Source organism: Haemaphysalis longicornis, unplaced genomic scaffold (assembly GCF_048455015.1).
Source record: "Haemaphysalis longicornis isolate Haplotype H1 unplaced genomic scaffold, Haemaphysalis longicornis Haplotype H1 scaffold_2, whole genome shotgun sequence".
Lineage (NCBI taxonomy): Eukaryota > Metazoa > Arthropoda > Arachnida > Ixodida > Ixodidae > Haemaphysalis > Haemaphysalis longicornis.
In genome coordinates, this window is record NW_027526295.1 from 290,691,538 (window position 1) to 290,718,052 (window position 26,515).

Here is a 26,515-nt window from a genome sequence, read left to right on the forward strand (position 1 = left end):
ATATTGAGTGCAAAAAAAATTGGGATCTCCTTTCTTAATATGAATGCTTTCTCTCCACAGAAAAGATGCTGTTTGAAACGGGTGTATTTTCTGATTTATCCGTTGTGTGGTCAGAACTGCGCCAGCATGGAACGTTTCAGGCAGCGAACAAGGCGACGGTGGATTCCTTATTCGCTCGTTGTTCCTGTGATGGAAGCACCACGTGTCGTCAGGATGTCCCCTCCCGGAGCCTAATTTCTCCTAACACTTAACTATTGTTTTTTATAGATGCTTATCATCTGAAGAATCGTGTTCGGGTTCTAGGCATCACGACCTCCATTACGACGACCTTTTTTTTCACCCATTCTTCTCGTTGTGATTTTTGTTCTTCTTGTGTTCGTTTCCCAGGCGCATTTTTCCCGAACAAATGCTTTGTGCCCGCACGTTTCCGCCGTCCCGCTGCGGGCGTATTTCCGGACGAATGAAAGCAGTACGAACGTTACCGATGCAAATGACCGCAACGTGCCTCTATCTCCACAGCCTTCCACGTGTTTTGTGCCCTGCCGGTCGGCTGAACAGTGGCCCACGAGCAAAACACTGAACCATTCTTTCTATTCCCTGCTTTACTACGCCACGGGGCCAACCACAGCAATTCGAAGTCCCTGAAACCACTGGAATTTGCTGACCGCTGACGCTATCGCGATAGCCCGGTGGGATTGTTCGCTCTCTTTTGGCGTGGGTGCTATGAAAGACTTTGGGGAAGTTTTATGGGCATCACGAAACTACTGTTTCTGCCACAACCCGACCATATCTCCGAACATATGCACGCGCCGGTTTCGAATTGTGTATGCTGCCTACCGCTCCTCTTTGTTTCGACCATGTGCTGACTCCAAATTCAGGCCACCCAGAGAGATTCATGAAGAGATCGATATCGAATGTATAACCAAGAGTTATACCAGAGGCGTGCCCTCGCATGCTTCTGGCAGCGCTGCCTTTCCGTTTTTTCTTCTTTCCTAACCCTACCATCTTTGTTGATTTTAATGCCAGGAATTTTATAGCTCCCCCGCCACTATTTGACTGAACTTGCAAAAATGTGAAGAGCTTATCAGAGCTCTGAATATTACTTATACAAAAGCATAAAACTAATTTTATGATTTTTATTCTTTTGCCCTTAACTATAGGTCAAAAATTTCAAAGGTACCTACCCCCTCCGCAAAGGCTGCGCGAATTCTAATTTACACAAGTCATGCCGGAGAAAAATTTAGCTTCAATTTTTAGTTGCCCTGCCGGCCGCGAAAGCACATTTCCCGGTAAAATCAGCTTTCATGCTCAGGTATACTTCGTCATCTTTTGCTGAAACACTTGTGCGATGTTCCTCGTAGCAGCTAAGAATTACATAAAATTAGAGGAGCTTTGGCCCATGTCACAGCGACTATAGCCATCGTGTTTCTAAGGGTAATCGAGAAAAAACTGGGAATGTTATATCGCAGAGCAAATGAATATGACACCGTTCAGTGAGTATTTGTAAGAAAAGGTAATGCGAAATAAAAAAAATAAACTAGGAATTGGACGTCATGGTTTTTACAAATGTGAAAATCCATATATTAGTTTTCTTCCGTTTGTGCTTTCGTTGGAGTTCTTAAACATTTGTTATATTGCACGTGTTACTGAACCTTCCTCCCCCACCCCCCCCCCCAGTATGTAATACCCACGTGCGACAGGATCTCTAGATGTATTCTGAATAAATAAATGAATAAATACATTATCTCTCGTACAGGAAGTTCGTTCTTTTTTGGTAACGATAACGGTATTTACACATAAATATACAAGGTATGCCAAGGTTACACATTATTCAGTAGTAGCTACGACAGCAAACACGGTGAGTTACAGATTTTGGCAATAACATGACCGTGAACATAAAACGAGGAACGGGAACATAAATCAAGGGAGCATAGACGTTGTAGTGTGGTAATCAGAGTGACTCGTTTGGTATTTGGAGAAACACGAGACTAAGAAAAAAGCACACCGACAACAACAAAGGCCATATACGCAGCCTTGTTCTCTTTCGGGTAAAACCCGATTTCACCGGATTCTTCCACCCCGAACAAGTTCCAGGAGAGTCGGCTTCAACCCGATTTCTCCCCGAACGGACCTTTTCAAACGAGCAATCTGCACGATTCTGGTCTGACGTTCCGCCGTTTTCAACTAGTTCTTCCTGGAAGCGAGCCCCACAAACACATTCCGAACTCATTGATTACTGGAATGATTCCACCACCCGCAACCTCGGACTGGCAAATGCTACCCTGACATTATTGTGCCTAGCTAATGGAAGCTAGGTTGTCTAGAGAACCTTCACCCAGTTGAGATACGCTCAGCGATCAGACAGGCCTCAAAATGAAGACCGAAAAGTTGCGCAAGCCGGTCCCAATAATGTCTGTAAACAAGGGTTCGGGAACAATCGATGACCAGCTTTTCAATAAAATGTTTCATTTTTTAGACGTCGTGAATGCTATTAACTGTTATTATTTATTTTTTAGTAATTTACAAACAAATGCCACTTTCGGAGATCATTTTCAAGAGAATCCTGAAGTCCTCGAAGTGCCATCGCCCAATAAACACCAATTTTAACGCGTTAGAGTTAAAGAAGCTCGTGATACCACACTAAAATGAACTCAAACAAAGTGAACTGAGTACATCTATCTCAGTACATAAAAAAACAACGAATTACTGAATGCTTTAACAAAAACACCCGAATATCAGCTCGAAAAATAGCACCCAATTTTTACCCCCCGATTTTGAGAAAAAAATAAAACCCGAAAGCGAACAACCCTATGTATACCACATGACAAAAAGAAAGGAATTCTATGGGCCTCACAAGCAGGCATCAATCTCTCCTATAATATACAGTAAAAATGAAGATTGAACAAATCAGGCACATATACGCGGACCCGTTGAGGTCTGTACATTTTGCGTGGGCCTAAATGTTTACCTCTCCTCGATTTGCCTTTTATATACGAAGTGCTTAGCTGCCTCGGGCAAGCGTTATTCACAGTTCCATGTCAGAGCCTGGCGTTCTAATTTCTATAATCAACTTTTCAAGCTTTCAACTGCACCCAGGCAGGAACGGTTCACCAGTGGCGTAGCGCGGCTTGACCAAAGACAATCCGCTTGGTAGACCATGATGTGGCGCACAGCCGACAATCGACCCTTCTGTTATCACTGCGGTTAAGCATATCACGTTCGGCGCCACTGCCCCTATCGTCGGAGGTGGTTACGAGGCTTTTCACCTGATGCCCCTCGACCCCGCTGTGGTGAACGCGGCTGTTGCGCTGGCATATTTTGATTTCGCCAGCCGAGAAGGGCTGGGGACAGTTATTATCTTTGCCAATGCTTTGCTGCATGGTCAGATTAAGCGCCGCATGCAACAGCCGCGTCACATCAGGGAGGCGCTTTGCGGCGATCCTAACTCTGTTACATGCGCAATCGTGCTAACAACAATTAAAATTTGGAGTCGGATATCTCAGAACACAGACACGCTAGAATAGTTCTTCCAACTCATACTGTGTAGAAATGCGGTCTGGCTGTAACCTTCCGATACAAACATACCTACTTACTGCAGTCAACAAAAATATAATTGTTAGATTTTGGTTATTTGGGCTGCCGACAGCGATAATTATTACCTCACTTTTTGTCCCCCTGGCCACATAACTTATTTGTACAGGTGGTCGTCGCGTGCCTCCCAGTGCCTAATTTTAAGAAAACCATAAAGCTTAGCTTTAAACCGCCGGTGCATATAAAATAAGGATTTTCTGTACCGGAACGGTATTCTGAGTTGTGTCCGTTTCAAAGATGTTCATAATTGCGTCCTTTTTGATCGTAGCGTAGTTACACTTCTGAAGCCTCTGGCCAATAGCATACACGGAAACCGGTGCCTGCTTTGCTTTCGCTGCGTCACGGCAGCCGTCGGCCTCATTGCCTTCAACCCAGCGTACGGGGAGATTCTGGTACAAGCGCCACATCCTCCCGTGGTGAGGCTGAGGAAGCATTGTTGCGCAGTAATTGCCATAGCAAGTCTGCCGCCATGTTGTCATTGGAAGCATTACAGTTGTTATGGCAACAACGCGAGGAGGTGCAGAGAGGGGTAATAGGTGTTCTCGCCCTTTCGGGACCTTTTATTCCGACACCACGTCCACGACTCCCCGCCCGGCGGCCACTGCCGGCCAGTGTTTCCAACTATAGGATTTCCGTTCTACATGCAGGGCGTTTTTGCAATTTTTCTCTCGTCGTAGGGCTGTCAGCGGCCCCACACCGGCCAAAACGTCCCTCCAGGAACCCTTGTGGAGACGAAAAATTTCCGTTCTAGGCCGATTAGTCCTCGTGCTATTTGTGCAACCTAAACATATACAGATTCGCTGTAAAAGTGATAAAAGTAATGGAAATGAAAATACAGGAATTTACTAAAATAAAAACAATTAAACTTACCAGTACATTGCCATATCTGTAAACAAAGTCATTTTTAGCGTAGGCCGAAGCGTAGGACCACCAACAGTATTGTGTAGGGCGGTGTAGGGCTCTTTGGGTGTGGTGGGGGGGGGGGGGGGGGGTTGCGGTCAAAATTGATTGGCAACACTGGTGCCGCCTCGGTTGTGCCAGCTCCCGTGCGACCGCCCGCAGCTGCAGCCAGGGCAGGCTGCTTAGGCAGTAAAGACGCGAGCTGAAAACTCACTTGAACACTTGTTTTGTGTGAAGTGCGCGAGCGCGGGGTGCGGCCAAAAACACTAATGCAGAATGCAAAATAGAGTTGTCAAGCACAGAGCAGGCACGAAACAAGTCCTATTCTCTTCAGCTGAGCTTCACGGCATACGAACGGGTTGCTGAGGAGCGCTGAACCCGAGAGGCAACCTTTGGCTACCCCGACGCAAAAAGGCTGCTAGTTGCGATTCGTCCTGGTGTTCTTTGCTTCTCGCTTTGTGCACCGTTATGTCCGAAAAGGCACGCACGAGAAATCTCCCACTACGGGAGAAGCGCGCGTTCGCGTTGCCTTGCAGCAGCGGTGGCATCGGTGTCTTCGGTTACTATTTTCGCCTTGGGGGTGGGTTAGCGCGCATTCTCGCCGCCAGTTCCGCCGGGGAAAGGCGGAGAGAAAAAACAGTGAGCGGAAGAGTGTAAAAGTAACATCGCCTGGTCCCACCCGGGTGGTCTGCTTTCAGCCAATCAGAGATCACCTAAAATTTACCCTCCGAAACGGACATGAGATGGACAAAATTGAGAATTCTGCCCTAGAGTTATTGTAAGACGCTCTGTAGCTATCAATCTAATGCAAGTATCTTGGAAAAAATTGACTGAAAGTGGCCGCTAAGATGAATCTAGCATTATGCTAAGTAGCCAAAATTAGTTTACAGTGAAGTTGTAAATGCTGCAGAATTCCTGTCTGCTTTCAGTACACGGCTGTAGAGAGTATGGGTACAGAAAATAGCTGTAACTTTTGGTTTACGAAAACCTACCCTGAAACAATAGTGTCGAAGAATCTAATATTGCGCCAAGTTTCATCTAATCTTCATGATTACGTTGTCGATTTGCGTCTCCTCTCAATACACGGGCTTCTGCTGGAGGGAAAAGGACAGCCCTAGGTTTGTCCGTTGGATCAATACTCTACTCCTTCCATGCTTCATTCAGTTAATATAGTAGCTGAATGAAGTATGGAAGGACATGATTCCTATAGGAAGTTTGTTCAATTGCCAATTACAAACAAGTATTGTTTTGTGCACTCCTTGGACTGCGCCCAACGTCACGGTCACCCTTCTTCACAGAGCGGAAGGCATTGCATTTTTTTAAAGTAGCCTTGCAGCCTTTTTTCAGAAGTGCGGCTTCTCATACCGATATGGATCCTGTTCAACCCTCCATCATGGTAAGGCAGGCCTGTCGAGCGCTACCTACCGATATCGATTTGTCTGGCGCCTCGACCTCAATTCAATAATTCCAGTCTGAAGTACGTACGGCGCAATGAGAGAGAAAACCGAGATCGTGAGGAAAACGGAAAGGATGCGGGAGGAAGGGAACGAGACGACGCGCCGAAGGGTCGCAAGCAACGAGGCGGCAACGCTCGACAATAGCCTCTGTACACGTTGCGCGCACGACTGAGCGCAAAGCTAAGAGAGGAAGGCTTCTCGGCCGCGAAAACGGCTTGGCGCAACGGTTCGCACCAGTTGTTACAGTGAAAATATTTTCAGAAGACACAGCCCTGAGGCTGCAGCTACTTACAACAACAGCACCCGAGAAGGGGACGAAAAGAACAGAGGACCGCGAAGCAAGGAGACGCGACTCGCCAGAGAGAATTCCATAAAGCGTCCTGACGTGAACTGGCGACACGAAAACTTGGCTAATGATGTCCGCTTGAAGAATGGCCCGCACTGCCCCCTCATGGCAGCGTTCCTGGAGCTCCTTCTTCTTCTTTAGTTCGTTGATGTTTTTTTTCTTGTCGTAGTCTGTTAGAGAAGATGACGACACAGTGCTCTGCAACATTTAAGTCATAGAAAGATAATCTTTATACTGGCGTGGTGTAAATTATGTCGAGCTGGCTAGTCGGTTTGCTTTTGCCGCTTTTGAAGGCACATCGAGCCATTTCTAGTCCGAGGGCTCACGTAGTTTGACAGACTTGTATAAATGTTACTAACAGGAACACTGAGGGCTTTTTGGACATACGAACGAAAAATATAGCGCTAGTACAGCTAAAGCATACATGTGGGGCGGTGGTAGTGGGAGCACAATGTGACGGTCATTTCTTATTCTCTGGTCTGCGCTTTGGAATGATGACGCAAGAATGATTTATACCCACAGCTACAGCTTTAGCCCTACAACCGCTACAGTTAACCACAGAGAAAGGGCAATCGCATGCTAGTTAATCATGAGCACCAGACGAAAGCGCCTGTCTCTAGACGAAAAACGGGATGCTTTGCGTAAGTTGGACTCCGTGCAGCGTCAAGTCGACGTTGCGAAGGAATCTGGAATCCCGGCGCCATCACTGTCTACGATTCAGAGCCAGCGCCAAGCGGTCGCTGCCGCATTGTAAAGTGCACAGCTCGGCCCCGCGCGCAAGAGACTGTGCACTGGGTATTATTTGACTAATGTAGACGAGGGCGTTCCCACATGACTAAAATATTTAAGATCCAGGAGCATTGCTATGTTTTCTTTAGCTTTCCTTCAGCTTGTTTTCCTTTAGCTGTGGGTAACAAGCTGCAACATACTTATTTCAGTTGAGTGAGCTTCCACTTCAACAAACTTTTTGGTGACGCCCCTTGAAGTTCGTTCAAGTGAAATTTCATTGCACTCTGGCATTATCTCGTAGCGCGTCGCCGCGACTGACCATGTCTCCTGCCTTTCCCCATACTTTCCTTCTGCGCTTTCCCGCTCGTTATATCTTGTTTGTGTTTCCACGGCTGCTCGATGGAAACAAGACCTTTTTTCTAGCGAGCGGCCGTGATCTTCCCAATCCCTTTCGTTTGCACGTTTACGGCGAGGGATGGCGGCGCCGTGAAACCACGAGAGTGGCCGCCTAAGGGCCGCGCACTAAAATGACGGCATAAATGATAAGTGCGCTCACGGGAAACACCAATCAACTTCGCAGAGTGATGCCGTAATTTTAAGGCGGAAGCCTTAAATGTCTATATTTAGTTTATGCGCCTTGCGGGGTTATAAAAAGTGGCGGTCTGTAGTGAGATGCCAGGAAGCGGTGAAGAAGGCGAAGAAGTTTATGGAAAAGCAGGACATTCACCCGCACGCGGGTATGTGCCAGAAGGGAAGAGCGTGCTAGAAGTGCGCGCAAGATGAGGAAGACGTCGGATGACTGAACGCAAGACCGGCAGGAGTTTTAGTGCCCTAAAGAAAGGCGAAATCCACCCGATGGCGACGACCACGCAGCAGCGTTGGGACGTCGCCAGCTCTGCCGGCACAGCGGGGCCCGCGCTGTAGGGCCGGACACCCGTCCATCTCCAGGCACTCGAGCTTTGCGCCGGTAGCCTGGTCATCCTTCCCTCCTGCGGGGGCCGCCACGTCGTCGGGCGTACCACCTGCTACTCCCACATACCGAGGTACCCGAGCTGTGCGGCGGGGAGCCTCGGCTTGTGCCACCTCTTAGGAGCCGGCACGTCTTACGTTCCTGCCACGGTGGCGGAACGTCGGTTACTCCGACTAGTCAAGACAGTGGCGGTAGGGAGGCATCGCGCCATATCCGTCTACGACGTCAGCGAGGACCTCGGTCACGGCTCACGTCACTTCTAGCAAGTCTACTCCTTACCCTGAAAGATACAGGCAAAAAATCTGTGAGTTCGTTCCTTTACTTGAGTAACTGCTATTGCTCTTAGGACTATCACGAGTAGGACCCTAGCCCTCAGTTTCCCTTTGTAATTGTTAGTGTTGTGTGTTTTCTTTCGCCGTTTGCGCCTTAAGTAACTTTTGCCACTCCCCGTGAATGTGTTGCTCTTGTTTCCTGGAGAAACGTTTTGCCTCTCGCTCTTTGCTTGTCACGTGCGCATCGACTCGTGGTTCATGACACCCGAACCCTGACATCATCACAGTTGGCGTCCAAGGCAGAACAGCTCTGTTATGTGATGATCTCAGTGTTCGGTGGTGGGAACCACGAGCGTGCACACGGGGTCAATGACGACACAGGCCACAACACGAAGGTGAAGCGTAGATGCAGTATATTGCATAGAGCGGGAACACAGGGATATTCAGAATGGGATGAAAAAAAACAGAATTTAGAAATAAAAGAATAAAAATAAATAAAAGAATAAAGACAATTATGTCTGGGAAGGTTGCAACAGGACCACAGGAATGAAGAAAGGGGAAGGTGTTGGCATGCTCATTAAACAAGGGACCGACTGGCAGAGAGTGCATGAAAGCTGTAAAGAGCATCTATGGGTTAGAGGCACCATAGAGGGGAAACATACATGGTTAGGAGTGGTGTATCTGTGGACCGGAAGTAGTGCTAGGGAGGAAAATGAGGAAATGGTAAACTGTTTGTGAAGAGATATAAACGAGTTCAAAGATTCGGGCGAAGTAATCATAGTAGGAGATATGAATGCCCATATAGACGGTTTGGATGGATACACAGACCACAACTGTTCTCTAGTGGTAGATCGATGTCAGGAAAACCGGCATGTAATAGTAAACACGGAAAGCAAGTGTGACGGACAAATAACGTGGGAAAGCGGTAACAGACAGTCCAACATAGACTACAGTTTAGTATCCGAGACAGTATACGGAAGGCTGCGGGAAATGAGGATAGATGAAAATGGAACAGACAGCTTAGGAAGCGACCACAAATGGTTTAGCTTGCACTTTGGAGGCGCAACCCGGACAAATGTAGAACTAAGTATAATAGGAGGAACTAATTTGAATAATGAGCAGTTAAAGATCATCGCTGATAGATTGGAAGATGAAATCAATAAATACCCAGGCAAAACGTGGGATTACTACGAAATGATTGCGTCCATAAAGGGTAAGATGAATGAAGCAAAGCAACCAAACCGATGGAAAGGGAAGAGAAAGCCGAGAAGCTGGTGGAATATGGAAATAAAAGAGGCTATTGACCAGTGAAGAAAGGCGTCGAGAGAAGATAGAGGAGCAAAAAGAACTGGTATGGAACCAGAGGTCATCATGATCATCATCATCACCAGCCTATCTACGCCCACTGCAGGGCAAAGGCCTCTCCCATTATTCTCCAATGGCCTCGGTCCTGTGCCAACTGTGACCAATTTATCCCCGCAAACTTCTTTATCTCATCTGCCCATCTAACTTTCTGCCGCCCCCTGCAACGCTTGCCTTCTCTAGGGATCCACTCTGTTACCCTTAATGACCAGCGGTTATCTTGCCTTCGCATTACATGTCCTGCCCACGTCCATTTCTTCTTCTTGATTTCTACTAATATATATTTAACCCTTTCGGCCCTGGCGTCCTATATTTAGGACATGAACCAAAAAATTTCTAGCAATTTGAGAACAAAACCAAAACAGCTAGTTTTCTGGGAAATAGTTCTCCAAGGATGCCTCGATCGATAGATATCACCATTGTTCGTTTTTTTGCTAAAGCTGATTGCTAGAAAGAGGAAGGCGTTGCAGGGAGGACCAAACTGGCGTCAATGCGACCCCAAGGACCGAAGTCCCAGTTCGATGAAATAGCTGAAAATCTAAAACTACTTGCACCACCAGCCGTGTTTTTTGTGTGTGGGCTCACAGCTTTAGAACATTTATGAAAACAAGCAAAAAAACAGTTTTTTCTGAAAATTTAAATTTTAATTACCTGATTACCTAATGAGATGTCATGCATGTAAATAGCTAAATACTTGCATTAGAAGCTCAATTTTCAGTTTGTAAGCTTGTACCATCCAGATAATAAAGAAAACACACGTAAAATGTTTTTCATATAGAAAGAAAAAATTCAGGGCTGAAAGGGTTAACACCAGTTTGCTCCCTGACCCACTCCGCTCTCTTCCTGTCCCTTAATGTTACACCTATCATTTTCCGCTCCATTGCTCGCTGAGTCGTTCTCAATTTAAGTTGAACCCTCTTAGTGAGCCTCCAAGTTTCTGCCCCGTATGTGAGTACCGGTAAGATGCAGCTGTCATACACTTTCTTCTTCAGCGACAATGGTAGGCTGCTATTCATTATCTGAGAATGTCTGCCATATGCACCCCACCCCATTCTGATCCTTCTAATTATCTCTGCCTCATGGTTTGGATCTGGGGTCACAACTTGGCCTAAGTAGATATATTCGCTTACCACTTCCACTGCCTCGCCACCTATGTCAAACCGCTGTGCTGTCCCGAGGTTATTGATCATTACTTTAGTTTTCTGCATATTAATTTTCAGTCCCACGGTTCTACTCTGTTCGCCCAGTGCGGAAAGCATGCTTTGCAATTCGTCCCCCGAGTTACTTAGCAAGGCAACGTCATCAGCAAATCTGAGGTTACTGAGGTATTCTCCATTAACCCTTACTCCCACCTGTTCCCAATCCAACGTTCTGAATACTTCTTGTAAACATGCTGTGAATAGCATTGGAGAGATTGTGTCTCCTTGTCTGACAGCCTTTCTTATAGGTATTTTACTGCTCTCCCTATGGAGGATGATCGTAGCTGTAGACCCATTGTAGATATCCTCTAGTATTCTTACATAATGCTCATCTACCCCCTGGTTCCGTAATGCCTGAATGACTGCTAGGGTTTCGACCGAGTCAAATGCTTTCTCATAATCTATGAGGGCTATATATAGGGGTTCAGTATACTCAGCGCACTTCTCTATCACCTGATTGATCGTGAAGGATAACCAGAGGTAGTGAAGGATAAATAGGATATCTACCGTGGGAAGAAACTATAAGTGCAGAAAATGGTGCAAACAAAGATCAAGCATAAAAGCGACCAATGGATGGCAGAAATACGGAAGAAGGACAAAAGCGCATCCAGGAAGTTTCCGGAACCATGTAAAATCACTAAGCTCAAAAAACGATAACCATCAAAAATTCCTGATTGATGAGGAGGGGGAACATTTAGAAGGAGAGCACGCGTTGGTGCATATTCATCGAGTGATTAGTGAGAAGTTTAGGACAATAGCGGTACGGAAACCTGCACCGATAACATCAGCGCCACAGAAGACTGCGGAAAGGGAAATAAGTCTGAGCAACCTTGATTGAAAAAAAGCAGAGCAAAAGGTTTCCCCCCAGACAGCAGTGGGCCCGGACGGAATACCAATGCAACTGATAAACCTGCCTGGACCTAAAAGTAAGGAATCGTTTATGAGGGCAATAGATAAGGTGATAGAAACCAAACAAATACCAGAGAACTGGTTAGAAGGTAGGATGAATTTAATATATAAAGGCAGAAGAGACAAAGCCAGTATTGATTCAACCAGACCACTCACAGTAACGTCAGTGGTGTATAGATTCGTAATGCAGGCGATAAAGTCAGAAATTCAAGCATGGATGGAAGAAAATGAAATACTTCGGGAACTGCAGAAAGAATTTAGACAAGGCAGGTGACTGGATGATAATTTGTTCGTGATAACGCAATGCATTGAAATTGCAAAAGCACAGAATAGACCACTATGGATTACGTTCTTGGACATTAATGGGGCATATGACAACGTAAATAGAGAACGGCTGTGGGGAATGCTGAAACTCCAGGGATTAGATGACGAGTTAGTACAGTTCCTTATAGCAATATATAAAGACAATAGAGTGTACCTTACTTGGGAAGGACAGAAATGCGCCCAGCAGGTCAACATTCATCGGGGACTGAAACAGGGATGCCCTTTGAGCCCAATAATGTTCATGCTTTACATGGCAGGGTTAGAAAAGAAACTGGAAGAAATTCAAGTAAGGTTTAGCCTAACCCATATGCTGCAAGGCGAAGTGGTACAACAGCATATTCCCGGAATGTTATACGCAGACGACATTGTTCTTTTAGCTGATAACCAAACCGATATGCAGTGGCTAATAAATATTAGCGGCCAGGAAGCCGCCGATCTCGGGTTAAATTTCAGTGCAGAAAAATCAGGCATAATGGTTTTCAATGACGCTACCACTGACGTAGTGTCTATACAGCAGGGCGAATTACCTAGAGTGAAGGAATATAAATATTTGGGAGTGTGGATAAACGAAGGGGATAACTACTTAAGAACTCACGAGGAGCAACTGAAGGTTAAGGGAAAGCGAAACGTAGCTATAATGAAGCATAGAGCTCTGTGGGGGTATCACAAATATGAAGTAGTAAGAGGAATGTGGAAAGGAGTAATGGTTCCGGGTCTCACGTTTGCGAATTCTGTACTCTGCTTAAAATCAGACGTTCTATCAGCCCTTGAAGTAAACCAGAGAACGGTAGGAAGTTTGGCCTTAGGCGCGCACGGAAAAACAACTAACGAAGCAGTTCAGGGACATATGGGCTGGGCGTCGTTTGAAGTTAGAGGAGCTCAGAGTAAAATATGCTTTGAGGTGAGGTTGAGGGCAATTGATCAACGAAGGTGGGCAGCTAAGGTTTATAGGTACGTATACTTGAAAAGCGTGGACACGCAGTGGTTAAGAAAGACTAGAAGGCCAACGATGAAATACGGAAAGAACAGTGGAGAATCCAAAACAGCCAAGGTAACCAAAAAAGAGGCAAGGCAGATTGAAACGAATAAATGGAGGGAAAAAATGGAAGCTAAAACGTCGTTAAAGATGTACAGGGCTGAGAAATTGAACATCAGAAAGGAAAATTTCTACGATAATTTCCAGGGCAGTGCTTTGCTTTTTGAGGCTAGAGCAGGTTGCCCGCAAACTAAGAGTTTTGTGCGGAAGTATTCACAAAATGATGGAGTATGCATGGTCTGCGGAAAAGAAACAGAAACTATGCGGCACATAGTGTTAGAATGTGACGGTATGCATCCAAATCTACATGAAGGGAATATTGGGCTTCCAGAAGCCCTAGGTTCACAGAGGAAGTAAACTTCAAGCTAGGACAGTTACCACCTGTAACAGGGAAAAAAGTATTTCGTGTCTAATAAGATTTACTAAGCAGCGATAATAAGCAGCGCTAGTATTAAACCAAGAGTGTAAAACATGGTTATATTAGTCCTTTTTGGTAAGATGACATGTCATCACCCCGCTTCAAAGGGGAAACCACTAGCAATCACCATCATCATCATCATCATCATCGAAATACCAAGGGATAAGTCAGCGTGACCAAGTGATTTCTGTCGCAGTTCGGTGGCGATTCGTGAGAAGGCGGACAAGCGAAAACAAAACCAGAACAGTCTCACTCGTGCAGTCCGTTCGGATTCAGTGGCGAGTGGCTCGATGGTCCCACGCTGACCAGAAGGGAAGGCGAAGCCACCAGGCGTAGCAAAAATGGCAGGAGAGGGATTCCGGCGCTGTTGCCCGGTGCAATCGCGGATCCGGTTAGTGACCAGGAGGTACCTGGCGACGTCCCCGCGCGGTCGCACGGGCGCCATCGATGGGTGTATTCGCATCTGTATACAGGCGCACCCAGAACGTTCGTCCGCCCAAGAGCCCGGTGGCGTTCCTCCTCCTGCTCTTCTTCTCTGGAGGTGCATACCGATTAGCGAGTGATTGACCTCGTCTCCTTCCGCTGTTTTCTTTTCTGCGCCTGTTTCCTTCCTGGAGCTCATCACATTACCCCGGCTTTAGAAAGTTTTCATAAGACACCGGTGGGCGAAAGGGGGCGGGGAGCAGGAGAAGAAAACAAACACTGTTTGCACAGTCAACAGATTTGCCAACCAGCAGTAATCACCGTCTGGAGCCCACGACACCCCACTGCTGAGATGCCAAAACAGTGTTGAAAATGTCGACCATAGGGCACAGATGCTCATGCTCATCGTTGTCCGTATGTGCGCCATGGGCTTGTCGTTTTCCTTGAAACCAGACTTTCCGTTACGCACAGGCCAACAGTCGGCATCTTTGTCGAAGGAGTGACGCCCACTTCACTTTCCAGATTTGTCGTCTTGCACGGCTCACAGGTCCTAAGAAATCTTCGGACGTCGGCGTAAAAAATTGGCCAATAAAAATCCTGGGGAATTCTTTCAGTTGTTTTTAAGAATCTATAATGGTCTGATTCTCCTTCATGATCCTTCTTCATTACCGCGTCTCTTAAAGGATGCTGAATAAAAAGTTGCTGAATGGGGCGGCCAGACGGCAAGGAGTACCGACGGTACTACAGCCCCTTTTCGCAAACAAACTTGCAGGGGTTTTCTTTATCGGAAGAGGACTCTGTCATAGCCATCTTCATGCAGTTGTCTAGTGTCTTGTCCAGCTGCTGCTGCTGGCGCATCTCTTTTCTTGGAACACCCGCGAACATGATAGGACTTGCTGGCCAATTATGCGTACCTTGTGATGGAGGTGGCTGGTGTTCTCGTCGGCCGAAGAAAGATGTGCTTCACCACCGAGCACCGCTCGAGTCACTGGATGCCTTGGTTTCTCTGGTTTCCATGCAGGGTTAGGACTGTTTGGGTCCCTAACGCCACCCGCCGCGGTGGCTCAGTGGCTAAGGCGTTGCGCTCCTGAGCACGAGCTCGCTGGTTCGATTCCCAGCCGCGGCGGCCGCTTTTCTGATGGAGGCGAAAAGCAAAAACACCCGTGTGTACGAGATTTCGGCGCACGATAAAGATCCCCAGGTGGTCAAAATTAATCCGGAGACCTCCACTACGGTGCGCCTCATCGCCTGCGTTGCGTCGGCGCGTTAAACCCCACAATCAATCATCAATCCCTAACGCGTGGTACGTTTCCAAGTGTGAGGTCGTACAGGGGATCAGCCATGCATTCGGCCGGGACTTTTCCAGTGAAGTAAGGTGTATCCACGTGGATGGAAGCCTCTTCAAGTCTCCTTGTGGTATTGTCCACAAAACGGACGGTTGATGCACGGCCTGTAAAGCAACTATCGGGGACGAGGTCTCGTCGCACGATGACGGCGTTGCTGCCGGTGTCTCTCAAAAGGGAAACTTGTCCGTAGATCTCACCGGTTAAAACAGGCATTCGCCTTGCAGCACTTCTCGTTTGGAGCTGGCGTTTCTTTTTACGCTGGGAACGTGTTAATGCCAATGTGCCTTTATTCCCGTGATGCTGTTGCGATTTGTCGCGACAACACTTCTCAACAGCGCAAGCCGACACCGGCTCTTTATCAGGAGGCTTAGAGCGACAGCTGTCTGCGTGATGTCTTTGTTTTCCGCGGCTTCCGCAGTGGATATTCAGGCTTACTACTCGGCAGTGTGGCGCGCTGTGCTCACGTTTTCGGCATAAAAAGCAGGTGGGAGCTCTCTTGGACGGAAGGTCTGCTTGCGACTCCTTTCTTTCGTCCCTGGTCTTTCCCAAGTTTGTGAGAGCTTGTGCTTCGAGGAAGCGATTGCAGCTTCGGCCATTTCTGTGGTCGACTTGCAGTCCCTTTCCTTAATGAAAATGTCCAGCTTGGATGAGAAACACCGGGAAAATTTCTCCGCAATCAACTTGTCACGTAATACTTCGAACGTCTTGGGAAGACCAGACGTTTCGAGCCATCGGTCAAAATAACCGGAAAGTCGTGTCGCGAACGGAATTCCGGTTTCGCCGTCCTCAGCTTTCGCCTGGCGGAATTTGTCATTGTACCCTTGAGGGGTAAAACAAAACTGCTGTAGGAGCGCCAGCTTGACTTTTTGGTAATCCAGAGAATCTTCTGGCGTCATCCTCCCGACGACGGAGAGCGCGTCTCCGCTGAAGCATGTGCTCAATCCGACGGACCATTTATCTTCCGGCCATTTTTGAGCTGCAGCGACCCTCTCGCACCTTAGGAGGTATGCGTCCAGGTCGTCTCTGCGCGCATCAAATGGGGGAATAAAGTTATGCGGGCTTATTGACATGACAGGCACGGGGTTTGGTAGGGTTGCCACGGAACCCTCATCTTGTGGGTTGTTTTGGCGCCTTCCTGTAGCCTTAAGCTCAGCCTCAGGCTCTCCTGCTTTGCACGTTCCCACTTTGCTGCGACCTTTAAAGCTTTCCGTTCTGCCGCCCTTTCATCACGCAACCGATCCTGCTCTGATTTAACCCATTACTGCAGCTCGACATCGCGAAGTCCCAGCTCCTTTCCGCTGACCACTAACTTTTACACCTCCATTTCGGTTCTCTGTCCCCAAGCCTCTTGGACAAGCCTCGTGACCTCTTCGAGATGTTACTGTAGATGTCCTGTCACGGTCACCAATTGTGATGATCTTAGTGTTCGGTAGTGGGATCCACGAGGCGTGCACACGGGGTCAATGACGACACAGGCCACAACACGAAGGTGAAGCGTAGATGCAGTATATTGCACAGAGCGGGAACACGGGGATTGTCAGAACGGGACGGAAAAAAGAACAAAATTGAGAAATAAAAGAACGAAATACAAATGGAGAGGTCAGCGTGACGAACTGATTCCTGTCGCAGTTCGGTGGCGATTCGTGAGGAGGCGCACAAGCGTAAAGAAAACCAGAACAGTCTCACTCGTGCAGTCCTTTGTGATTCGTTGGCGGGTGGCTCGATGGTCCCACGCTTACCGGTAGGGAAGGCGAAGCCACCAGGCGCAGCCAGAACGGCAGGAGAGGGATTCCGGCGCTGTTGCGCGGTGCAATCGCGGATTCGGTTAGTGACCAGGAGGTACCTGGCGACGTCCCGGCGCGGTCGCACGGGTGCCGTCGATGGGTGCATTTGCAACTGTATGCAGGCGCACCCCGAACGTTCGTCCGCCCAAGAGCCTGGTCGCGTTCTTCCTCCTCTTCCTCTTCTCTGCAGGCGCATACCCATTGACGAGTGATTGGCCTCGTCTCCTTCCGCTGTTTTCTTCTCTGCGCCTGTTTCCTTCCTGGAGCTCATCACACGGTCCAAGACAGCTTAAAATGCGCGCGCAGGGGAGAGTTAGCCGCGAATCGCGCGCCCGGGAAGCGAAACAACAGTGCAGCACTTCAGAAGAGTGGGAAAAGGGCTCTGAGAAGGGGTGACGCAGCATGCGCCAGAAAACGGCGATGGCTAGCGAGCGCTTTGCCTCCGAGAGGGAGCGGAGCGAGCTTCTGAGGGCACTGTCCAGGTGGACGGCTGAGTGGTGATGGGCGCGGCCGCAAAGTGCAGCAGAACGGTCAACAGCAGATAGCCAGCAGGCCCAACTAGGTTTTTGCCTTTGCATTCTTAGAAAGGTCAAGTATCCTCAGTATTTCTTTCCCCTTCCATTTGTTCCGAAATAAGCGCGAAAGTTACGGACGGAATATTACGCTCACGCTGTCAGCGAAGTTTCCGTCGATTGGAGGATTCGAACGGCACGTGTTTTTCTACTTTGATCGTTATGGGCCACAAAGTTTGTTGGCGGGATGCTCCAGATTTTATTTGGCGTGCCTCCAACTCGAGGCTCCACGCGCTCCATGTGCAGTTGTATGTGCCTCTGTCTGCCAACACGGGTACAGAGCACGGCCGCGTACATTATCCTGTGGCAACCGAAGGCCGGAAACGCAGTGGAAAGCGATATGATCGGAAGTAACGTATTGTATTGACACGCGTGAAGCAACCACGCCCAGAGGATGTGGGCCGTCTGGAGGGTGGAAGGCAGTTGGTTCGCCCGCACTGATGGCTTTGCATGACGCTGCGGCTACCCGACATCCGGGTAAGTCAGAAGCAGCATTTGGTTCCGTGGTCGATGTCTCTGCATATCAGGATGCGTCTCCTGGACAGCACAAGGAAAAGCAGGGGTGTTCCACTGCTGCGAATGCGGAGCACGCAGGCACTACATTGCAGCGCTTCAAAAGTGTATCCGGTCTCAAACATGCTTACGGAATTTCGGTGGTGCTGATGAAAATTAAAGTTTACCAAGCGGACCAAAGTGGTACAATGCGATAGTCAGTTGCCCTCCTGGACGTTTCTTCCGAAAACCCCTGAGCGCACATGCTGCCGTGATTCAAATGCAAAACAGTTCCTACACCACACAAAGATTGGTACAGTTCAGAACACTAGCAGGAAGGTACAATGTGAAAGCGTTCGACAACGTGGCATACTCGGTCATACCGCGAGCCTTAAATAGGTAAACCCAGAAATGGGACGTTCGTTTCTGGCCGACGGAACCGCAAAAATGATTATCTCGGTGGACAATTTTCAAAATCTTACCGACTATACTAAGGTCTCAATATAGCCATGAATAACCTCCCTTGGAAACTATCACTCGGGGCTAATCTGTAACGTACAATTTACGAATATAGTATAACGATAGCGTGCGGAAAGGAAAATGCGCGGAACAAGAAGACACTGCAAACTGGCCAGGGCATTTCATAATCACATGCAAAGAAGCAAAACTTTAAGTTCCCGTCGAGGAAACCGGAAGAGACACTGCCGTCACAAGCCGCGCAAGGCAGAGAGGGCCCGGAAATAGAACAAGTGGGAGGGAAGGATGGGTTGTCGCGCCCCTTCAGTGTTTCGGCACGTGAGCTCGTAGTTCCCCATACGCATCCCAAAATGGATGCTCGTTGCGTCAATCACGACACTTAAATCGTTGTCTATATCTCTCCTAACGGAGCTGCCGGCGTTTTGTACCATGGACTGCACGGGTAACCGTCTTGAAACGAGAATCCCTGAAAATCTCCACAGAAGACATGCATTAGTTCAAGTTGCTGTGGCTTCATATTATGTTCATATCACTTTGTTCTTGATATTTTCTCCAGCGAGAAAGTTCTTTTCAGTTCCTCTTTTATCGTCATTTGCTTTATAGATTTTTTCTGCGTAAATTTGGTGCACCGGTTTTCCCTCCTTTAATACGCGCCAAGGCAATTGAACTTTCTGAATGGAGGAAATCTTTTCCAATCTATCTGGCAGCTCACAGCTAGTTTCTCGGAATCAACGACGCGTGCGAAGGATATAGTAAGATTTACAGTTGTCCATAAATTCGCGGGCTTTTAGGATTCCGAGCGGCCGTTGAGAAAATGTTTTACTCCGGGGTCATATAAAAACTTTAATGTGCTGCGGCGGTCACTTCGTAAGCAAGAGTAAGAAAATGGAATCGAAACCACCGTTATATTTTTTTATTTCTTTAAGCAGTTTTCTTAATATTTATTTTTGTATGCGTACAGTTTCAACGAAAACACTTTAGAAACTCTACTCAGTTTGTTGAGCTGCAGCTGTTGAAATCCGCCTTCCAAGCTCACATTCTCCATCCTTTATGTTCTCCACCCTGAGTGGCGAACAAAGCAAGATCCACAAAAAGTGCAGTCCCCGACGCAAGGCTTCTTTTGGCGTGACAGCTCGGCCATTAGGGTAGAATCCTATTCTTCGGTCACCTTCCCTGCAGCCAGCATTAAACAAAATGCGAAGCCAGCATTCTTTTCTTTTTTTTAATTTTCTGTGATTTCTGATAACAGTATACTTAAATATCAAGATTTAAAAAGTGTACATCATTTACTGCTAGGCTTGCTTCAAGTGATCTCTTTGCAGGATCTTTCTCTCTCTACAATCGGACTTTTTAGACTGGCCACCGCTGTTGTGTTCACTTACAGGGAATTTGACAGGTGATGTATTGCAGCAAAAGAAGTCACAAAATAAGGTTTACGGGGAGGTATTTTGTGTCGGGGGCTTCCTCGTACACTTTGAACACCAGACACTTGTGGTAGTACGCCAGAGCATATGTAGTTGCGTTTTAGTGTTTTTCTTTCCGCGTTTTGTACTACTAACAATACAAACATCATGTGACTGCGTAGTACGAAGGACTCTGGTAGTACTCCCGCTATCTCTTCAACGCAACTTCTTTTCTAGAATTGTTCTTGAAGCCATCATGCGTAGTTTTCTAATATATAGCGAAAAAAACGCATTAAATGCAGGTATTTATAAACTAACGCATAGCATCGAAACGAAATTTTATATAATATATCTCTCTAAGAGCAAATTTTACTTCTTTTGTTTTTTTAGAACAAAGTCACTGATAGGTACGATTAGAAGGAACAGCTTACTGCCCAATTTACCGACTGAAACTACATTGAACTTTCTGATCGACCCGGACAACATAAATTTTACCTCTAACAAGGCAAACGGCTTAACATGCCTTGAGAACACTGCTTCACTATTCCCGGGGCTTTTCGTAGCCATCGCAAACATGACCTCAAATTTTCGTTCTCTAATGCCACCTCTTTTCTGAAAGCGGCATTTCTTTCCAGCGTCAAACCACGTGTTTTAAACCGTATCTCGTTGCTGGTAGGTGACGTAACTCCTCTCCAAAAGTTTTCGAACACGTTAGCTGGTGCTAAGCCGGACACGGAAGGAGAACGGTCGCCATTTCGTTCCACGCCTAGTTTCTCACTACGAACTTCATGCGCGGTCACCATGAACACAACTCGCCCTGACATGCGACATTTGGGATAGTTAAGCCCAACTTGGCCGTTCAGGGAAAAAAAAAGAAATTTGTCGTAATACGAGCACGAGTCCATGAAAAGAAACGCCAATTTCACGATAGTATACAAAACTGGTTCGTCGGTACAAATTCCCGGCCGCGGCGGTCGCTTTTCTGATGGAGGCGAAAAGCAAAAATGCCCGTGTGTACGAGATTTCGGCGCACGATAAAGATCCCCAGGTGGTCGAAATTAATCCGGAGCCCTCCACTACGGCGCGCCTCATCGCCTGCGTTGCGTCGGCGCGTTAAACCCTACAATCAATCAATCAATCAATCAAATCCTATTTCGAGAAAAGACGATTAAAATGAATCGTAAACGGAAAAGCCCGCCATCTTAACTGGACCGGCTTATGTCCAGCATAGATAGACGAAGCTTTCTAATTGTCTTTATGTTCACTTAAAGCCGACGGCTGACACAAGCGCCACAATTCTCCCTCTGGAAGCTTTTAACGGACAGAACAAGAAATGAGAAGATATTCCTTAAAGGTGCGTAGTGTAGTGCAGAGTATAATAAATCAATTGCGTGAAGCCCCGCACCACGCGCGATCCTTAATGTGGTTTAATCAAATAAGTGTATGTGATGTGACTAGTACGAGTTCATTAAGGCGAAAGCCTCAGGTTTCTCATCCAACCGGAAAAGTGACCGTCGTCGTCGTCGGCGCCACGACGAATGGTACCAATACAGCCGCCGCTGCAAATAAGAAACAAAGGAAGTGGAAGTTGAAGGGGAAGTTGATCTCACGTTTTAAGAGTGCGTACAAATAGGAATACAGAAGGGAGGTGCCGTAGTTGAAAAACTTTAGGGGGACCGCCCTTGAGAGAGGGTGATTAAAAAAAGAGCACAGATATATATATATATATATATATATATATATATATATATATATATAATGTAGTAAGGAAATCATAATATAGTAAGGGTCAGAGTGGCGCTGGCTACCACCCTCAAGCGTCAGATACACTTCTAGTAAATATAAATTGCCCAGAAAGTGAAGGAGAACACAGTCGCCCAGATAGCCGAATTGGTAAGGCATTCGACATGTAATCGAAAGGCGTGGGTTCGGTCCCCACTCTGGGCGCGTGTTTTCTTTCTTTCTTCTGTATATTTAAAAAAAATGTTTACTTAATTAACCGTAGTGAAAAAGAAAAGAGCCTAACCACACCCCTATGCCTCCTTTGGCATTGTAGACTGCCGACCTATCTTTCTGTATGTCCTCAACGAGCCCCTCATTTCCTTACTGTATTATTCTGCGAAAGCCTAGCGAGGGTCTCGGTTCTGGCAGCCTTGATGCCTAGGTAGCATAAGAGGGCTTCCCGCCAGTAACCCGCTCATGACAGGCTGTAGACGTTCGAGTCACGCCCCGGGGGTTGAAAAAGAAGGTCCCCTTCTCGCCGTGTAGTCAGAGTGGCACTGGCTACCACCCTCAAGCGTCAGATACACTTCTAGTAAATATAAATAGCCCAGAAAGTGAAGGAGAACACACACGCCCAGATAGCCTAATTGGTAAGGCATTCGACATGTAATCGAAAGGCGTGGGTTCTGTCCCCACTCTGGGCGCGTGTTTTTCTTTCTTTCTTCTGTATATTTAAAAAAAAATGTGTACCTAATTAACCGTAGTGAAAAAGAAAAGAGCCTAACCACACCCCTATGCCTCCTTTGGCATTGTAGACTGCCGACCTATCTTTCTGTATATATATATATATAAATCTAGAGAAAGATAAACTCACAAAGCGCGCAGAAATAGTATAAGTAAAGAGTCGGATACACAGCAAGAACAATAACAAACAATGTTTACTTACGTAGTGGCAACGGGACTTGCCTTCATTAGAGTAAAGTTACATGATTTTGCTATATATATATATATATATATATATATATATATATATATATATATATATATATATATATGGCTGCGTCATCTATGCATCCTCTAGTGGGGGCGGTGAGAAAACAGCGTAAGGATACTGGATTGGCGTAAGCTATTCCAGTGTTCCGTAAGGCCTGAAAATATGATGGCCTATTTTTTTGCCGCCTTTGTAAACATTTACGTGGCTGCATCATCTATGCATCCTCTAGTGGGGGCGCTGAGAAAACAGCGTAAGGATACTGGATTGGCGTAAGCTATTCCAGTGTTCCGTAAGGCCTGAAAATATGATGGCCTATTTTTTTGCCGCCTTTGTAAACATTTACGTGGCTGCGTCATCTATGCATCTTCTAGTGCGGGTGCTGAGAAAACAGCGTAAAGATACTGGATTCCCGTAAGCTATTCCAGTGTTCCGTAAGGCCTGAAAATATGATGGCCTATTTTTTTGCCGCCTTTGTAAACATTTACGTGGCTGCGTCATCTATGCATCCTCTAGTGGGGGCGCTGAGAAAACAGCGTAAGGATACTGGATTGGCGTAAGCTATTCCAGTGTTCCGTAAGGCCTGAAAATATGATGGCCTATTTTTTTGCCGCCTTTGTAAACATTTACGTGGCTGCGTCATCTATGCATCTTCTAGTGGGGGTGCTGAGAAAACAGCGTAAAGATACTGGATTGACGTAAGTTATTCAAGTGTTCCGTAAGGCCTGAAAATATGATGGCCTATTTTTCTTGCCGCTTTTGTATACATTTACGTGGCTGTGTCATCTATGCAGACTCTAGTGGGGGCACAGCGTAAAGATACTGGATTGGCGTAAGCTATTCCAGTGTTCCGTAAGGCCTGAAAATATGATGGCCTATTTTTTTACCGCCTTTGTAAACATTTACGTGGCTGTGTCATCTATGCAGACTCTAGTGGGGGCACAGCGTAAAGATACTGGATTGGCGTAGGCTATTCCAGTGTTCCGTAAGGCCTGAAAATATGACGGCCTATTTTTTACCGCCTTTGTAAACATTTACGTGGCTGTGTCATCTATGCATCCTCTAGTGGGGGCGCTGAGAAAACAGCGTAAAAATACTGGATTGGCGTAAGCTATTCCAGTGTTCCGTAAGGCCTGAAAATATGACGGCCTATTTTTTACCGCCTTTGTAAACATTTACGTGGCTGTGTCATCTATGCATCCTCTAGTGGGGACGCTGAGAAAACAGCGTAAGGATACTGGATTGGCGTAAGCTATTCCAGTGTTCCGTAAGGCCTGAAAATATGATGGCCTATTTTTTTACCGCCTTTGTAAACATTTACGTGGCTGTGTCATCTATGCAGACTCTAGTGGGGGCACAGCGTAAAGATACTGGATTGGCGTAGGCTATTCCAGTGTTCCGTAAGGCCTGAAAATATGACGGCCTATTTTTTACCGCCTTTGTAAACATTTACGTGGCTGTGTCATCTATGCATCCTCTAGTGGGGGCGCTGAGAAAACAGCGTAAAAATACTGGATTGGCGTAAGCTATTCCAGTGTTCCGTAAGGCCTGAAAATATGACGGCCTATTTTTTACCGCCTTTGTAAACATTTACGTGGCTGTGTCATCTATGCATCCTCTAGTGGGGACGCTGAGAAAACAGCGTAAGGATACTGGATTGGCGTAAGCTATTCCAGTGTTCCGTAAGGCCTGAAAATATGATGGCCTATTTTTTTGCCGCCTTTGTAAACATTTACGTGGCTGCGTCATCTATGCAGACTCTAGTGGGGGCACAGCGTAAAGATACTGGATTGGCGTAGGGCATGAAAATATGATGGCCTATTTTTTTACCGCCTTTGTAATTATTTACGGGGTTGCGTCATCCATGCATCCTCTAATGGGGGTGCTTCAAAAACAGCGAAAGATACTGTATTAGCGTAACCCATTCCAGTGTTGAGTAAAGCCTGAAAATAAGACGGCATTTTTTTTTTACCGCCGGTCAAGTGTATTTCACGCGTCAACAATATCCCTTACTCAGAACGATCACTTGTGTATTTATTTCCGAACAATCCCAGAGCCTTTCCTTCAATCTTTCAACGAAATGATGTTCGATGGCCTTGGCCTATGAGATGGCACAATTTTAATTGACGGTGTCGCGATTGGGAGGAATTCCGTCGCCATGGTTTACAGCCAGAGGTGCCATCCGCCGCCCTGGCAAATTTGACCCAGAAACACGTGCGCTCGTTATTCCCTGGGAAACTGTATTCCTCCTAATTCGCGCCTCTCGAGAGCTGGGCGCCGGAGAAAAAAAACGCGCGTAAACTTTGGTCCGTTTAACTAGCGCGGAAGAATATTGATCAGCCGTACGCAGGTGCGAACTGGCCGGGTTATCGGAGCAGCCGAGGAGACCAGGGGAAATGGCGTGCAGAGGGTGATTGGGGCCAGAACAACCGTTCTCCCGAGCGTGCTCATAGACCGCTTTCGGTAACGAGTTCCACCCAGCGGGATTTCGTGGCGCTTTCACCGAGCTCGTGGGGGTGCCACGACAGATGTGCATTCCAAGCGCCTTCTTTAAAACTACAGGCGCTCATTTAAACACCGAAGCCCGGCGTTAAACTGGCGAAGAGAACAGCAGAATCCCGTCGCCATGAGCCGTTGTGTCCGCATGCGCTTCCAAAGCTGTCTCACACGCGGCAGGAGAGCTTACCTCGAAAGGGCTCGAACGGCAGATTCCTCTGGGTGAGCGACATAGCTGAAGCTGCATTTAAATTTGGGCCATAAGGGCGCATGGCCTTGGGAAAGGACAATTCTTTTTTTTTAGGCGGGTTAACCTTCGATTTAATGTGTTGGCTCCCGTATTTAACTAAGTAGCACTTCTTGTCTAGTAACCCGGGATGTTGGGGGGTTCGAATTTCATCTGTGCGTTTCGCGCTGCAGTTGTGCTTGCTGCCTGGGAAAAACCTAGCGTCATCTGTGTGTTTTTCATACCCGGGAGCCTGCAGGACCAGTGTGCCAAGCTAAAGCTTAAGTGTGTTAAGTGTTAAGCTCACAAGATAAGTCCACGACACGGTGTTTCAAAAATTACTCCCGAGCCAATGACAAATCTGTGCTTGAACATCTAGAAATATGTCTCGCTAATTTTGACGCTGATGACGCTGGCAAACCTATGGGATCGGTTTGAGGACATGTGTCACTACTTCCTTGACAACTTCATAACGGGTAAGCGTAAAAAAATTCACAAGCGTACACCCTGGATAACACCTACAATCATGCATTTGAAACACAAACTCAAAAGATTACAGAAGAATGCACAGGCTGACGTCATCAGAGAGCTTAAAAATGCCTTACTATCTATGCTGTTGAATAAGTCTTCTTGTGGTGCAGACAATATTGCAAAAGACTTTTTGCGCAAATATTCGGAACTACTTGCTAAGTTTCCGGTTACAATATTTCGCACTTCTTTGTCCACTGGCAACCTACCTAGTGACTGGAAGATGGCTGTGATTGTTCCTGTTTTTAAACAAGGTGACCCGTCTAGATTTCAAAATTACCGTCCGATATCTCTAACGTGTCAATGCTGCGTAATCATCGAACATAATATTTCTGAACAGATTATTGAATTTCTAGAGGAAGATACAGTACTGACAAATTGTCCATATGGTTTTAAAAAAAGTTATTCCGCGGCCACCCAATTGATGACAATAATTCATTCGTTTGCAGCGTGTCTTGACAACAATGGCCAAATTGATGCTATATTTTTAGATTTCAAAAAAGCTTTCGACGAGGTGTCATATGACAAATTAATAGCAAAAC

At 46.8% G+C, this 26,515-nt stretch overlaps 1 long non-coding RNA gene across 1 annotated transcript in view; it reads right to left on the reverse strand.

Annotated features, from left to right (window-relative positions):
- Positions 1–19,515: 19,515 nt before the first annotated feature.
- Positions 19,516–26,515, reverse strand: part of LOC144167821 (uncharacterized) — a 35,031-nt gene continuing 28,031 nt past the window's right edge. Inside the window, exon 4 of the long non-coding RNA XR_013322131.1 lies at positions 19,516–19,780. This is a non-coding gene — a long non-coding RNA (uncharacterized LOC144167821). The remainder of the gene's footprint in view (positions 19,781–26,515) is intronic.